We start from the raw sequence: 15,684 nt of genomic DNA, 5'->3' as shown, positions 1-15,684 counted from the left end.
AAATCAAAGTGAGCTCATTTGTGCCAATACACTATAAGAAAAATGTCCCCCCTACTTTCCACAAAGAGAGACAATGGGTCACTCTATGCTAATGCCCTGCAATTCAATTCAGAAAGACACTGATGGGCTGGGGTTGTAGCCAAGGGTTAGAGTACCTGCCACTCATCCAGGAGCCCCTGGATTCATGCCTAACAGCACACACAGACACAGACACACACACACACACACACACACACACACTTACTGCTCTGTGCAGTTGTCTTCTAGGCTTACTGTGGTAAGTTTCCAGGTACAGCGGTCCATTTACTCCTCTACCTTCTACAGTCAGAAAGAAACGTACATCTTTCCTCATGAACCACCCCTGATGTTGTTGGCCTCTACTTTCAGGATCATCTAGCCCCTTGCTCTGAGCAACTCTACTACAGAAAGTTGCCAACTACAAAAGTCCTTTTCTCTTTCCCTTCCCAAATCTCAGTTCCTAGATGAGTGCTTAACCCTCCTTTATTACTCTCTGGAAATCAACAAACCAAAATGTTTCCTGGGTTGTTAAGCTTCACACATGATTCAGAGCTCCCCAGCAGGCAGATCCCCTGATCCTGACAGCTGCAGCACTAGCTGAGTCCCTCAAGGCTGAGTCCCTCTTCTGGAATAATTGCAGCAAGGAGCTGCCCACATGAGGTCATACTTCTTTCCTGGGCAGCCAGCATCAAATGACTGCTCAGTAGGGGACCAAGTGTGCACGCCTGGCACTGTGGGCAACTCTGCGCTGCCATTCAAAGTTCCATAGTTTAGCTGATGTCTTCACTGCGACAGCATTGCACTTCAACTTCTCCGTCTGCCCACTTCTGTGTCCCTTACCCTCCACAGGCAGCCACTGAACTCCCCATGATCAACTAACCAATGAATTTTGCAGAATATCCTTGTCTGTAATCTCTTTCTGAGGAGCCTTACCTAAGACATAAGTTGATGAAATATCTTTTAAGTAAACTTCCAGATTCTTAGGACAAACTTCAAGCTTAGTTGATTGCTTTTTCTACTGCTTGGGAAAAAGAGGGTCTGAATTGCCTTTTTCCAGACAGATATGCAAACTTCACAGAGGCAGGAAACTGAGCAGTTTCTGGAATGGGAGAGGAATTTTGCTGGGTTGGTTACGTTAAATGGGATGACCAGACTGGCAGGTGCCTGCAATTAATCTTCCCATTTCTCAGTGAAAGGCAGACAGCCCATGGAGTTCTACAGATCTTTGAAAGTTTTATAAGTGGATCCAACCTTGGCCCACAAAATCATTTCTCATTACAGTGAGGGAATCCCAAGAACCAATTTCACCCTCTGGTAGGAATAATTACTTTCTCCTTCTTCCTTTAGGCTTTTCATTTATCCCTCTCCTGCCTAGATTTTCTTGCATAACTGAAAGCTGCTGTTGGGTATTTTGGGAGTAGACTTGACACTTCAGATTCACAATCACTGAATCCTGTGGAATTTGACTAACATCCCTCTTACTGCCAGCTGTCATCCATTCATCTCTCCTCTTGGCTTTGTGCCTTCTCTCAGCTTAGCTGCAAAGTGGAAATGATGGTAATTCCTACTCATGTGGAGAACGGAAAGTTCCTAGGATGATGTACCAAGCACTGACTCTGGTACTTCACATTATCTCATTAAATCTCACAGTAGCCTTCCAAGGTGTATATATCTGCCCCCTCTCCCTGACACAGAATAGCAGAGTCAAAGGGTTCTGTAGTTTAGCTCCTTACACTGTGGAACCATCCCTCCTTAGGAGGTTAGACACAGCTGGTTCTTTTGAGATTGTAAGGTAGTGAGGTTAATCGTCCTGGAAGAACTTGATAGTGGTGATACTTATTTTACTTTAAATCTTTTACAGCCTTAGTGGTCCTAATGCTTAGGTCAGAAGAGACATCTGAAACTGGGATGGTCTACAAACAGCTCCCTGACATTCCTGTTGTTTCATTGATTAACTTATTCATGAATTTGTGAAAGAGATGTTCACTGCATCTTTATTGCCTAAAGTGTGCAGGACACATTACTGGGCATGCTAGGGCCCAGCAATGAAGAGCAGAGCTCTGAGGTCTGAGTCCAGGCTCTATTACTTAGCAGCCACATGACCTTATACTAGAAATTAATCTTTTTGGTCCTTCAGTTTTTCACATGTAAAATGAAGATAAAACACTTAATGGGAAGTAGTTGTAAGGCTTGAATGGATTGTCCTTGTGGAGGACATGGCTAGTAACCACTTGAGTAACAGTAGCTTTGTCTTAGTACAGGACAAATAAAGTAACTAAAGACTGGGTCTGGATCTCAGGAAATCCCAAGTCTGGGAGAGGAGAGAAGCTATGTTTGTAAATAAGTATAATACAAGTTTAGAAAGTGATGGATGATGTGGCGGTAAAATCATGTATAATAAAATTTGGGGAAGGAAAAATTATTTCTAGGTAATGAAATCAGAGGAGGCTACTTGGATGAAATAACATTCAAATTGTTGGATGATAGCCATACTACCCAGTGTTAAACCTGTGAATTGTAACACTGCTGTAAACCAGTAAACACCAACCAAAGTTTAAAACAATGCCAGATAAAGCCAGGTGCAATGGCTCCCAGTAATCCCAGTTACTTGGAAGGCCGAGGCAGGAGGGTTGCTTGAACCCAAGGATTTAGGGTCAGCCTGTGTAATATGGAGAGACAGAGAGAGAGAGAGAGAGAGAGAGAGAGAGAGCGAGAGAGAGCGCAAATTCCTGGTACAGAGCCCGGAACTCAGTACTGTGAGGCTCGGTGCTGACCGGCCTGTAAGATCAATATAGCCCACAGCCAACAGATCTGCTTCCCCAGTAGGATCATTTTGACTCCGGCAAGACTTCCTGTCTAGTGACCTTAATTGGGACTAGCTCCAAATTAATGGGTGCCAGCAAGGGTGCCTACCATGAACTTCAAAGTGTAGGCATAGGAAGGAATACATTCTCCTCCACACACAAACGGGAACCCTATCTCAGGGAGTTTCTATAGTTTACTCAGGAAGACAAGCTTAACGGACATATTAACTGATTTTTATAGCATTTATCACTCTTTTTCCTGTTCATAAAAGCAATATAAGTTCAATGTAGAAAGTTTAGAAAATACAGAAAATTATGTAAAATAAAAGCAAAATCATCCTAAATCCTACTACCTGAGATTGACTATAAATAAAATTCAAATTATAAATGTTTACATTCTGCACCCCAGCAAGGCACGTAACCCCTGCCCTACCTCTCTCTAACTCCTTGGAGGAAGTTCTTAGGTGAGTGGATCAGACATTTTCCCATTTCCTCTTTCCCTTTCAGCTATGTGTGTCTGGGAACACGATTTGGCTTCAAGTACAGAGGGAGTTATTTTACATTTACTCCAGGTCCTCCATGCAGCCATCAGTCAGGCAGCTCTTACAGGCCCTTGCTCCTAGTTCAGGTAGCACTTACCGTATAAGGACAGGAAGAAAGAAGAGGGTTGACAGCGTCCCACACAGAGAATGTGCCAGGATTCTAATCCAAGCAGGCCCTGAATTTTATTGTTGTTGCAGTAGGGCTGGGGCTCGAACCTAGGCTTTGCACAGTCTAGGCAAGTGCTCTGCCACTAAGCCATATGTCCAGCCCCCAAATTGTACTGAGCTTGAGAATTAACGTCAGTTGAGTATGCCATGTGTGTGTGTGTGTGTGTGTGTGTGTGTGTGTACCTGATTCTGGAGGACTGAGAAGAAATTCTCACTCTGCCTCTCTCATCTGCTGATCATATCTATAAATCAGTCAATCAATCATCCATCCAGAATTTGTTTTGGTATAAGAAATGAGATGGGGGCCTCGGATTTAGCTCAGTGGTTCTGCCACCTGCCTCAAAAGCGCAAGGACCTGAGTTCAATCCCCGGTACAAAAAAAAAAAAAAGAAAGAAAGAAACGAAATGAGATAGAGATTCAGTTTAATTTTTTTCCAGTTAGTAAGCTGAATGAATCATTTCCCCCCAAATCTCAAAATTCTACCTTTTTTCTTAGATTCAAGTCTCATGGAAACTATATTTTACCAATAATAATGTCTGTTTCTGTGCCACTACCAAACTTCTATTTTCCCCCTTTATTTTTTTGGTTCCAGGGATCAAACTAGGGTCCTTGTGGTTTCAAGGCAGGCTGCGGAACCACTGAGCTAAATCCCAGGCCCTCCCCTATTTTAATTAGAATGTGCTTGTGATACACAATACACACATCCATTGTGGGGATTGATATATATATATATATTATATTATATCAATATATCAATATAATATTACCTTGATCCTTTTTATCTCCCCTTTCCATCCCTCTGCTCAATCTTCCCCATTTCCAAATCCCCTTCCCATCTCTACATGTCTAGCTCCTTGTTTCCAAACTTCTCATTATGATTCTTTTATAATGTGTTTTAACCTTCAAAGGCATATCTACATCTATTCTTTTACTATTTCAGGACGTTATCATTATTTTTGCACACTTAGCTTTTAGCTGATGAATTTAGGAAGAACCTATTTTATTTATGTTATTGAGAGACAGCATAATATGCCCTGTTTTTACTGCTTGTGATTTTTACAATGTACATGTGCTTTTCCCCCCTGTGCTAGAGCCCAAACCCAGGCCCTTGCATATGCTAGGCAAGCGCTCTACCATTGAGCTACAACCCTCAGACCTACATGATATTCTTATGACCAGGAAAATTCATTTTTATTTGAAAAAATAGGACTGAAGGTGTAGCTCAGTGGTAGACTTAACGCTTAGCAAGTATGAGGCTCGGTTCAATCTCCAACATAGATGCATGCGCGTGTGCACACACACACACATTCAGACACATATATGGATAAAAAAGAATACAACAGATGCAAACAATGATTAGTAGAGACAAATTTATCTACAGGATCTATTTTGGAGCTCCTTAAAATCTACACCCCACAATTATAACTTCTCTCGTTTATGGCTGTCTTGCTTTCTCATAGTTAGAACAAAATAGATTCAGCAACACGTTTTGACACAGTCTGTGTTTTATACTAATGAGAAATGTTAGTTCTCCCTGCTGTTTGGTCTCATTTCTGCAAATTCAAAAGCAATACTCCTCTCCCAGAAGTTGCCTAGCCCGAGAGGGCTGACGGTGAACTTGGCAGTTTTCCCTAACATTCTCAGGCCAAGGGTGTCATTGTCTGGCTCGACTGAAAAGGGTCAGGTTTCCTGGAACAGGAGCTGCTTTGGGTCCTCCTCCAGTCTCACCAGCAACCAGATGATTTTATCTCCAGAGTTCAAGTGTTCCAAAATAAAAAGTGAAAAAAGGGCTGGGAAGGTACCTCAATGGGAAGGCCCTGGGTTCGATCCCCAGTATTAGGAAAAAAAACCCCAAAACTAAAAAAACAAAGAACCAAAGTCAGTTGCAATGGCTCTCTTCCACTCTGTGCAATTTGTTCACCGAGCCTCCATATCTGTGACCATATTTGCCTCTTTCCCTGTTGTTCACCCTGCTCCAGCCACAATGGCCTGGCTCCTCAGTGCCTGGAGCATTCCTTCCTCAGGCAGCCCCATTTTCTCCCCTTCTTACAGTCTTAATGCAAATGTGAGCAACACCAAGGTCAGGAAGACCCAGGAGACAGAGAAGAGGGCCCGAGGACAGAGCCACGTGGGGTTTAGCTCATTCACATGTCATACTAGGAGTCTGCAAAAGACAGTAGGAAGACCAACCAGAGACAGAAAAGGAAAACAAGGAGCTGTGGTGTCGCTGAATGCAAGACGGGAACTTGAAAAAGTGACAGTTCCCTTTGACGATGGCAAATGTTGCCAAGAAGTCAACGCTACTGCAGATGTGCTGAGTGCAGGACGTCATTCATAGGCTCAAGCAACATGAGCCATGCATTGTTGATAAGGATGAGACCGGCTGTTTTTCAGTGGAGGGGCAGAAATAGAAGCCAGGGCGTGGTGATTATCCATTGACATCCAAAGAGTTAAAGCCCTCAGCACCAAACTCCCCCATTAAAACTGTTAAAGCAGTCCTGCTCAGCCTGTACTAAGAAAGCAGCGAAGATAATGCACTAACAGGGACCAAAAACAGCGGGAGATAAAAATAAAACTTTCTCCCAGTGAGAAGGGCCTCCTCTGAGACGTTGTAAATATAGTTGGCAATTTCCACCTTTGATGTACAGCTTTAGATAAAATGTTACTATCCTCAAAGGTTAACAAGTAACAAGGCACTCAAAATAAAAATGCATTTCTAAGAGATCTACATTTACTAAGTCAAGCCTCTTCCTATGTCTTCATTCTCTTATAAAACCCCAATCGTGCCACGTGTGGTGATGGGCGCCTGTAATCCCAGCACTCTGAGAGTCTGAGGCAGGAGGATTGCAAATTCAAGCCCAGCCTGCATAATTTAGCTACTTTTCAAGATCCTGTCTCAAAATAAAAATAGCAAAAAAACAATAACTGGGGATATAGCTCATTGTGAAGGCCCAAGATGCCAATTCCCAGCACTGGAAAAACACAAAACACAGAAAAACCTATATCTCACGGTGACAGCCCGATTCCTCTCATAAATTTACCCACTCAAACCAGGTACGGTGGTGCGCGCCTGTAATCCCAGCACTTTGGAGACTGAGGTAGGAGGATCAGCATGACCTTGAGGTCAGCCTATGCTGCTTAAGTGAGTTCAAGGCCAGCCTGACTATATGGCAAGACCCAGTCTCAAAAAACCTCATTAAGGGCCAGAGGTTTAGATCAGTGGTGCCAGCGCCTGCCTGGCAAGTGCAAGGTCCTGAGTTCAATCCCTGGTTCTACAAACAAACAAAAAACCCTAATTAATTAATTAACCCACTGTCCCTCATGACAGTGCACTTTGATCTGAATAAGTTCTTGGTCTTTTCTTATTCTGATCTTGGCAAATTCCTTTCCTGCCCCAGCCCTCTGCAACGCTGTCTCACAAACCAGAGAGGACAGCAGGATGAAGAGTGAAGGGAAGGTGGAGATGCCAGCCATGGAAGACACCTGGAGAGAGGTGAGGCAGAGGGACAGGGGTGTGAGAGCGATGAGATGGAGTGAATGAATGACTCCAGGAATCCTTGAGAAGTGTGGAGAGAACCCTGGGACTAGAGTACAAGGAAATGAAGATCTATCACAAAGCTGACAAAACTCGGGCTCCTCACTTGTGTGGGCCCCTTTCAACAACTAATCTTCCCTTTCTTCCTTTCTGCCACCCTGAGGACTGAACCCAGGGCCTCTCACATGCTGGTCAAGGACTGAGCTGCACACTCAGTGCTTTTTTATTTTATTTTGAGAGAGCATCTTGCTAAGTTGCCCAAGCTGGCTTGCAATCCTCGTGGCTCAGCCTTCTGATAACTAGAATTACAGGCAGACGCCACTGCACCTGGCCCAACAACCAAGTTTTACTTGCAATCTTGTATGACTCTCCTTAAAGAGGGTCTCTAAATTACATGGACTTCGGACTGCTGCAAAACTTGGTCCCACCTGTGTGGAGAGACTGACTTTTGATAGGAAGATAAATGCTCCAATGTTTCTCAAACAACCAAAAGTGTTTCATGGGCAACACACACACACACACACACACACACACACACACACACACAGGTGTATGCCATCAGCATGGATGGCAGGAAGTTTTGAAGAATGGGCCCCAAGACACTATTGTTATTATTATTATCATGGCAGTACTGGGGATTGAACCCAGGGCCTTCACACTAAGCTATGTAGTAAGCTTCAGCCCTTTTTTATTTTTTCAGTTTGAGACAGGGTCTTGCTAAGTCACTAATTTGCACAGGCAAGGTTTGAACTTTTGATCCCCCCACCTCAGCCTCCCAGAGTGCTGGGATTACAGGCGTGCGCGCCACACAAAGTGGACATCCAACTGGTCTATAGGTGACATCCACCTAAATAGATCATGAGAGTAGACCGGACTAGGTGCTTGCTAACTGAATGTGAGATGTGTGCATGTTATCAACCTGGAATTTTCCAAGGAGGTCGTGATGGGAAGAGAAGCAGTGGTTGCTGTTGTGGTGGATCACTCTCAGGGTATCTCTAGAGTTTCCACTCTAAGAAGAACTCGGTTCAATTTGATGTTAGGCTGCGATTGTCACCAGCAGGTTGGTAAATAGAACTTTGCTCCTTATAGTTGCCTTGCTTTCTAGAATTTTTTTTTTCCATACTGGGGATGGAACCCAGGTCCTCAGATGTGCTAGGCAAGTGCTGTACCACTGAGCTACATCCCCACTCCTAGACTTTTTATCAGAAAAAATGAGAGGCAAAGAACTGCCAGGGGACATCCTACTGTGGAATCTTTCTGAGAATAAAGCTAAGTCAGGCTAAGACAGCACCAGAAGACAAGTAACACATGCAATCTGATGACCGGAGACCCAGCTTTGGCCGAAGCTTAGGAACTCTGATAAGCATAGCCAATAACCTCCCTCACCTTTCTTTTCATGACTTAAGTTAGTGTATTATTCCATTTTCTGTTACTAACTACATAGTACAGCATACCGGGTATATCATAAAGTAAAGAGGTATATTCAAGGTCAAGGTTCTGAAGGGTCCAGGGCTCACACCTGGTGATGGTATTCTTGCTGGCAAAGTCCCAAGGTACCAGGAAATATAGTATAATTTGCACATACCACTTTGAGTAAGAGCTGATTCTTGTTCTTCTCTGAGAATCTGTATGAGCACTTGACCAGAAGAATTGGGTAAACCATTCTTTCTAATCCTAATACCAAATGCAATGGGCTTCACTCTTGGTGAGTGCAAAGCCAATAAACTCAACCAGAAGATAAAAGAGTGGTGAGAGGCATATTATTTGCCTCTGGAGGTAACTTTCTTTTGTCAGGTCTACTTCAACAAAGAAAGCAAGGGGCTTTTATTGAGGAAACTTAGTCTTACTCAAATAGAAAAGACTCATCTTTACAAGTAGAGGCAGGTACATTCCTGAGCATGTTCAGTTTGAGGTCATATATCATATGTTCTAGAAAATGGCAGATCCTAATGCCTAAGTGTATTATAATGAATGAAAAATACTTTACTCTGACTCCGGGGTTTGAGTTGGTTCCTCTGAGTTTCTCTGAAGGCCCTTATCTTAAAAATAAAATAAACTTTGAAGGCACACTAAGTTATTTAAAGGGGCAGCATCTTTTAACATCGCCATCACCACATTCTCTTACTTTGTTCATCTCCCACAACATATACACACCAACATTTATCTGACTTCTTCACGTGTTATATAAGGATAGATAGACAGATATCCACCAACCAGTGGACACTAAGACTTTGTATTGACTCTCAGGATAAAGGATATATTATCTTAATTGGGTGTTCACATCCAAATATTCATTGAGTTCCTGCTAGAAGCAAGACATTAGGATAGATACTGTTCCTTATATGGGGAAGTAGAAACTGTTCCTTCCATCAAGAAGTTTATTAAGTTAATTGGGAGGTAAAGACCTAAATAGTGAAAATTTAAAACAAAAAACCTATAAGCATTTTGGAAAAAAAAAATCGGCAGTTTGGTACCTCAAGAAGATGGCATTACTATTTGATCCAGCAATTCCCTTTCTAGAGTTAAATAAAAACTCTAAGAGGTCATTGTTTTAAACTAAACTCATGCACAAACCATGCTTATGATAAATATGAAGTCACTTACACTGAGTTCCATGTCACCAAGCTGAAACTAAGCTATTTATCTAAACTTCAAAGAAAGAAGAAAGGTCTTAAAATGAGGAAGAGGGGAAAGAAAATGGTGGAGTGGTGATTGGTAGCAAAATTCAGCCTCTCCAAGATACAGAACCCAGACACCGGAAAATACCAACTTGTCCAAGAAAAAAAGAGAAGCAGGTCACAGGAAATTGGGAAGGGACTGACAGAAAAATTAGAAGCTACAGAGAAGTTGGAAAGATGGTCCACAACACAGAGGAAAAAAGGAAACAATTTGGAGTCTCTCCCTGGCTCTCAAAGCTTGCAGGGAGCAGAATGAGGCTCCCTGGAAGCAACGTAAGTACTCAGAGCTGGAAGATCCAGGGAGAAATGGCAGTGGTGCCCATGGCTTTTGTGAATTGCAAAAACAATGTGGGGTCTTTCTCCAAGGAGGTTCCTTCCACACAGTGGGCAACAGCCAGAGAGGGATTCAAGTGTGAGCACCCACTACATTACCAGAGAGTGCTTGATCAGGTGCCATTTTGAGAATAGGTTGATTTTTTAAATCTAGGACTCAGAACAACTAAAAAACAACTTCACTTCAGAGCTTCCAGTGTTACCCTCCCACAGTGACTGTGTGAGAGACAGCCATGGCAGACAGCCTTGGACAAAGAGCAGGCTGGAAAGAAATCCCCTCAGAAGTTTAAATTCAGGCCAGGAAGGACAATGGTCCCATGCCCCATGGTGAGAAGCCAGGCCTGTGCTGTGCTCCTAGACATGCCTACAGGTGCTCAACTTCCACAAGTCAGTGAGGGGTCCAGAAACCCAGGTGCCATCTTCATTCATTCCTGCAACTCCCTTCTAGTCCTGATTCTTCAACAGGCCAAAGTATACTACTGAAAGCTATTTGGTGTCAACTTCTTGTTTTCTGAAATCCTAACATCTGCACCTTGATCTCTAAACTGCTATATCTAGCACAAAACTGTTAAGTAGAGCTGCTGTTAAGCTGCTTAGGTTCATTACTATCTTGCTAATGCTTAATATGCTGCTTAATCCTTTACAATTAGAAAAAGGATATTCACTTTATTTAAAAGGCCATAGCACATTTCGAGGTAAACAGCTGTTTTGGACTATCGCCCGGAAACTTTGAGTAAACAATCGGTTGAGGCCCTGATTTTTTGGTTGGTATATGCATAAATTCACATGCAATTACCCAGAAAAATGAAAAAACTGATAACCAAAAAACCTACCTTTAAGAAGGGAGAAGAGAGTGGCTGGGGCACAGCCCAGTGGTAGAGCCCTGGCCTAGGCATACGACAGGCCCTGGGTTCAATCCCTGGAACCACAAAAAAGACACATCTACTTTCTTGTTAGACAGCAGGAAGCAATCTTAAGTACATATATTTACAAATAGATTTTTAAAGATTCATTAACCATTTCTCCAGGATGTTTCTTGTTTTCATTAGTTATGCAATTGCTGTATAAGTCATTTTGCTTCACCAACCTGGAAAAAATATGCAAATATTCTGATTCTGTGACAAGCTTTGTAAGGGACAAGTAGGCTATCTAGCTAGCACCAACCTCTATTATTCAACATAACCTTTCAAATGTTTTTATTTGGATCATATGCTCCCAATCTAGCTTTAATGACACAATGGTAAAACTGGGTTCCCCAAATGTGAAATCCTAGAGGAGTCTCAATTTCCAAGAATAAATTAAAGATAGCTAACACTGTGGGGCAAGAGTTATCCTGAGCCTCCCCCCCATAACATTTAGAAACCAGAAGGAGAAACAAACAAACAAACAAACACCGGGGATATTAACAGACTCCTAAAATGTATGGAAGTGTTTTATTTTTTAAAAGTATAGCTTCCAGAAAACAGGATGCTCAAATATGACGAATTACTACTCAAGGGGGAAAAAACCTCCAAAGCTGTTAAGTTGGAGCCAGTAATTCAAATAAACCAAGCTAGAGAGAAGAGGAACTATATGTAACTAACAACTTAACAAACACCTATAAAAATTTAAAATCTTCCATCTTTTGGCAATGAAATCAGTAAAATGAACCTGAGGATATTTTGGAAGGGCTTAAGATCACATTCAGAATTAAACAGAAAACATTCAGGGCCAGGGATTTAGCTCAGTGGTTCCGCTGCCTGCCTTGCAAGCGCAAGGTCGAGTTCGATCCCCAGTACCAAAAAAAAGAAAACGTCCAAAGGCAGAACACAAAATGAGAAATTTCATTAGCTGCATGATTTCATCTATCGCATCTAAACAGAAAACAGTCTGGATTATGACTATCCCAACAGGTGCTTAATATCAAAACTAACACCAACAATTCAGATTGACCAAATGGGGACAGGGATTTAGCTCGGTGGCACATGCCTGCCTCACAAGTGCAAGGTCCTGAGTTCAATCCCTTGTACCCTACCCCCGCAAAAAAAAAACCCCAAATAAAAGATTGACCAAATAAGCTGTTTTTCTTTTCTGTTCTGCCCGTATCCTGCCACATAATATGCTTGAGTTTAGTGAAGACTACCCTTCGCAACTGCTCCTGACAGCAAAGAAGAAATGGAGTAACAAAGTAAGCCTGGTAAGTCCTAGGGCCCTGAGGGCATTTTCCCTGGCTGGTTATGGCCATTATATGCTTCAATACAAAAGGCTTAAAGGCTATTTTGGGGAAAAGAATCATGTCTGGCTTATTAGGATACCCTGTGAAAGACCATCAGATAAACAGCTATTTACTAGCAATTAGCCTAAAGCTCTCTGGTAATGATAAAAAATTAAAAACAAAAGAAAAAAATGACTTAAAAGCTTCCTACTGAAACCTTTTATTCTGTTTTTGTTGATGCTCAGGGAAAATGGCTTTCCCATAATTCACTGTGGCCTGGACTCAATGACACCAACTTGTATTGGAGCCAATTTGAACCTAAGTCAAACTGCATTTTTCTCAGGTCTCTTCAGTTGATACATGGCACTTCACTGGTGACTTTTTTCATATGATCTTTAACAAGAATTTGTAAGTTGCATTGATTGTGCCCCAAGAGATGAGGGACCGATGATAATTCAGATGGGCACCCTGAAGAGATTTGTCAGTTTCCTGTCTCGTTCTAGCCAGATTGTTTTGAAAACCTTGGAGAAAGACTGAAACTCCCCACCAATCTGAGACTGTATGCGAGTTTTTACAACATTAACTGGAAAAAACAAGAACCCCAACATGGCACCCAATACACCACCACAGATAAGGTCATTAACCAAATAAGCACTGTGAGTTGTTGCAGTAGGCAGATGCTCCTTTATGGGACCTCGAAGGCCAAAAAAAGAACATTGCTGAATCCATTACGGAAAAGAATGGGCACCAAGCCTCGATAATACTCTCTAATTCCATGGCATTTCAGCGCCCTGAAGGCCTGATAAGTGTTTGTAAATTTGTCATGATGCTTGTGGTCTTGAAGCAATGTCTGAACTCTTTCCAATGGAGTGAAAATGGCTTCTGTTGTCCCTGCAAGTACTGCAGCCGCACCACGGGTTGCAAACTCTGGAGCACTGATGTGCTTATGGAGAAGGCAAGACAAATCTTCATACAGACCAAACATAAGTGCCAGGGTAGTTGTTTTCTGCATTAATGGGGGAAGGATTCCACGATACAGATTTCAAAATCCATCCTTCCTCAACTGAAGTACTGCATCCCGGGTTTTGATTCCATAAAGCTGCTGCCGAAAGAGGACCTTCTGAACTGGGAATGTGATTGCTATATTGCTGAAAGCTGCACAGCAGCCACACAAATAATGCTTCATTTCACCAACACTGGTAATGTGAGGTGATATGTCTTGTTTTGAAGATGCTAGGATTGGTGGCCTCTTTTCATGAGCTTCTGAATCCTTCATGTTGCTTCTGATCTCTCTTGTTCATGAAGGATTTTTTAACCTGTGACGTCAGCTGAGCCTTGCATTGTACGGAATGACAGGTTTCTGGTAACTTTCTCAATTTCTTCCATTGCTACTGGTCTGTTAGGCTGTCTTTTCTGGAGTCAATTTTGATACCTGGATTTCCCATGGCCACAGGCGCCGGCCCCACGCCCAGTGCCACCTGCCCGTCCACAGGACGGCCAGCGAGCCAGCTTTCTCTGTTTTACTAACATTGGGTATTCACTGCTCTGAATTTCCCTCATAAGAACATTTTCATTATATCCCATAAATGCCGTTATGTTGTATTGACATTGTCATTTAATTGTAGAAACTGTCTAATTTCTTCTTTAATTTTCTCTGTGACTTGTTGATTGTTCAAGAGGGTGTTATTCAACTTCCATGTGTTTATGAAGTTCTTAAACTTTCTTTTGCTACTGATCTCCAATTTCATTGCACTATGATCTGATAATATACATGGGATAACTTCAATTCCTTTGCATTTACTTAAACCTTTTCTATGAGCTAATATGTAGTCTATTTTGTTGTTGTTGTTTTGTTTTGGTACTGGGGATCGATCAAACTCAGGATCTTGTGCTTGTGAGGCAGGCAGTGGCACCACTGAGCTAAATCCCTGGCCCTATGTGGTCTATTTTGGAGAACAACTCATGTGCAGCTGAGAAGAATGTGTATTCTGGTTTTGTGGGATGAAACACTTTGTAAACATAAATCAACTCCATTTGTTCAAGAGTTGGGTTGAGTTCTAGTATTTTGTTGATTTTTTTGTCCAGTTGATCTGTCTATTTGTGACTGGGGTATTGAGGTCCCCCACTACCATTGTATTGGTGCATATTTGATTTTTCATGTCTGTTGATATTTGTTTTATATAGTTGGGTGCACTAGTATTTGGTGCACATATATTTATGATTGTCATCTCTTCCTCTTCGATTTTTCCCTTTACAAGGATGTAGTGACCTTCTTTGTCTCTCTTAATTAGTTTTGGTTTGAAATCCACTTTGTTGGCAAATAGGATAGCTACCCCTGCTTTTTTTTGGGCTCCTGACACATGGAGTGTTGTTTTCCATCCTTTGATTTTCAGTCTATGAATTTTTTGAATTAAGTGTGTTTCTTGTATGCAGCATATTGTTGGATCTTGCTCCTTGATCCATTCTACTAGTCTATTTCTTTTGAATGGTGAATTGAGATCATTAACATTAATGGTTATAACTGATATGTATTGATTTATCCTTGTCATGATCTTTTCCTATTGTTGGATTCCTTCCCCCCTTTTGCATTTAATTTCTTGTCTTGCCTGATAAATTCATTCTGTTGGGCTTCATGGAGTTGTGAATCTCACTGTCTTTTCCTAGGACATTGTTTAGAACTTTTTCCCGTGCTGGTTTGGTATTCGTGAAATTCCTCAGGTGTTCCTTGTCGTGAAAGTATCTTATTTCTCCATTGATTTTGAAAGAGTTTTGCAGGATACATCCATCTGCTGGGTTGAAGGTTGTTTTCTTTTTAGGGCTCGAAATATTTCACTCCAGGCTCTCCTTGACTTGAGGGTTTGTGTTGAGAAGTCTGCTGTGATTCTAGCGGACTTTACTTTGTATGTAATTTGTTTCTTTTCCCCAATTGCTTTTAACATTTTGTTCTTGTGTTGAATTTCTGGAATCTTGACTATTATATGCCTAGGTGTAGATATTTTTTTATCATGGCTAGTTGGATTTCTATATACCTCACTTATCTTTATGTCAAATTCTTTTTCCCTGTTTGGGAAGTTTTCTGTGATTATTTCTGTGAAAAGTTTATTTATTTTATGAAAGTTTATTTATTTTGTGCTATCTCCTATCCCTCATTGACTCTAATCAATCTTAAGTTATTCTTTTCTGCATCATCTAGTAGCTGTTGGATTGATTTCTCATGGTCCCTTGCTATTTTTAAGAAATCTTTAATGTTTGCTAATCGCCACCCAGTCTTCTATATCTGAAATTCTATCTTCATATTCATTTATTCTGCTGTGGAAACTTTCAGTGGAATTTTTAATTTCTTGGATATCTGCTTGGATGTGTTTTATGTTTTCCAATTCTTTCCTATGTTGGGTATTCATGGATTCCATC

The 15,684-nt window shown here is 41.6% G+C and overlaps 1 long non-coding RNA gene and 1 pseudogene across 1 annotated transcript in view; both read right to left on the bottom strand.

Annotated features, from left to right (window-relative positions):
* Nucleotides 1-15,684, bottom strand: part of LOC147830209 (uncharacterized) — a 50,843-nt gene that overhangs the window by 17,775 nt on the left and 17,384 nt on the right. The window contains exon 2 of the long non-coding RNA XR_015440795.1: nucleotides 10,913-10,998. This is a non-coding gene — a long non-coding RNA (uncharacterized LOC147830209). The remainder of the gene's footprint in view (nucleotides 1-10,912; nucleotides 10,999-15,684) is intronic.
* On the bottom strand, nucleotides 12,595-13,781 carry LOC101701054 (mitochondrial nicotinamide adenine dinucleotide transporter SLC25A51-like; annotated as a pseudogene).

This window comes from Heterocephalus glaber, unplaced genomic scaffold, assembly GCF_053883595.1.
Source record: "Heterocephalus glaber isolate CG9 unplaced genomic scaffold, H.glaber_assembly_v1.0 deba00000281, whole genome shotgun sequence".
Lineage (NCBI taxonomy): Eukaryota > Metazoa > Chordata > Mammalia > Rodentia > Bathyergidae > Heterocephalus > Heterocephalus glaber.
The sequence above is the reverse complement of the archived record's forward strand: the minus strand, read 5'-3'. Positions and strand labels throughout refer to the sequence as shown.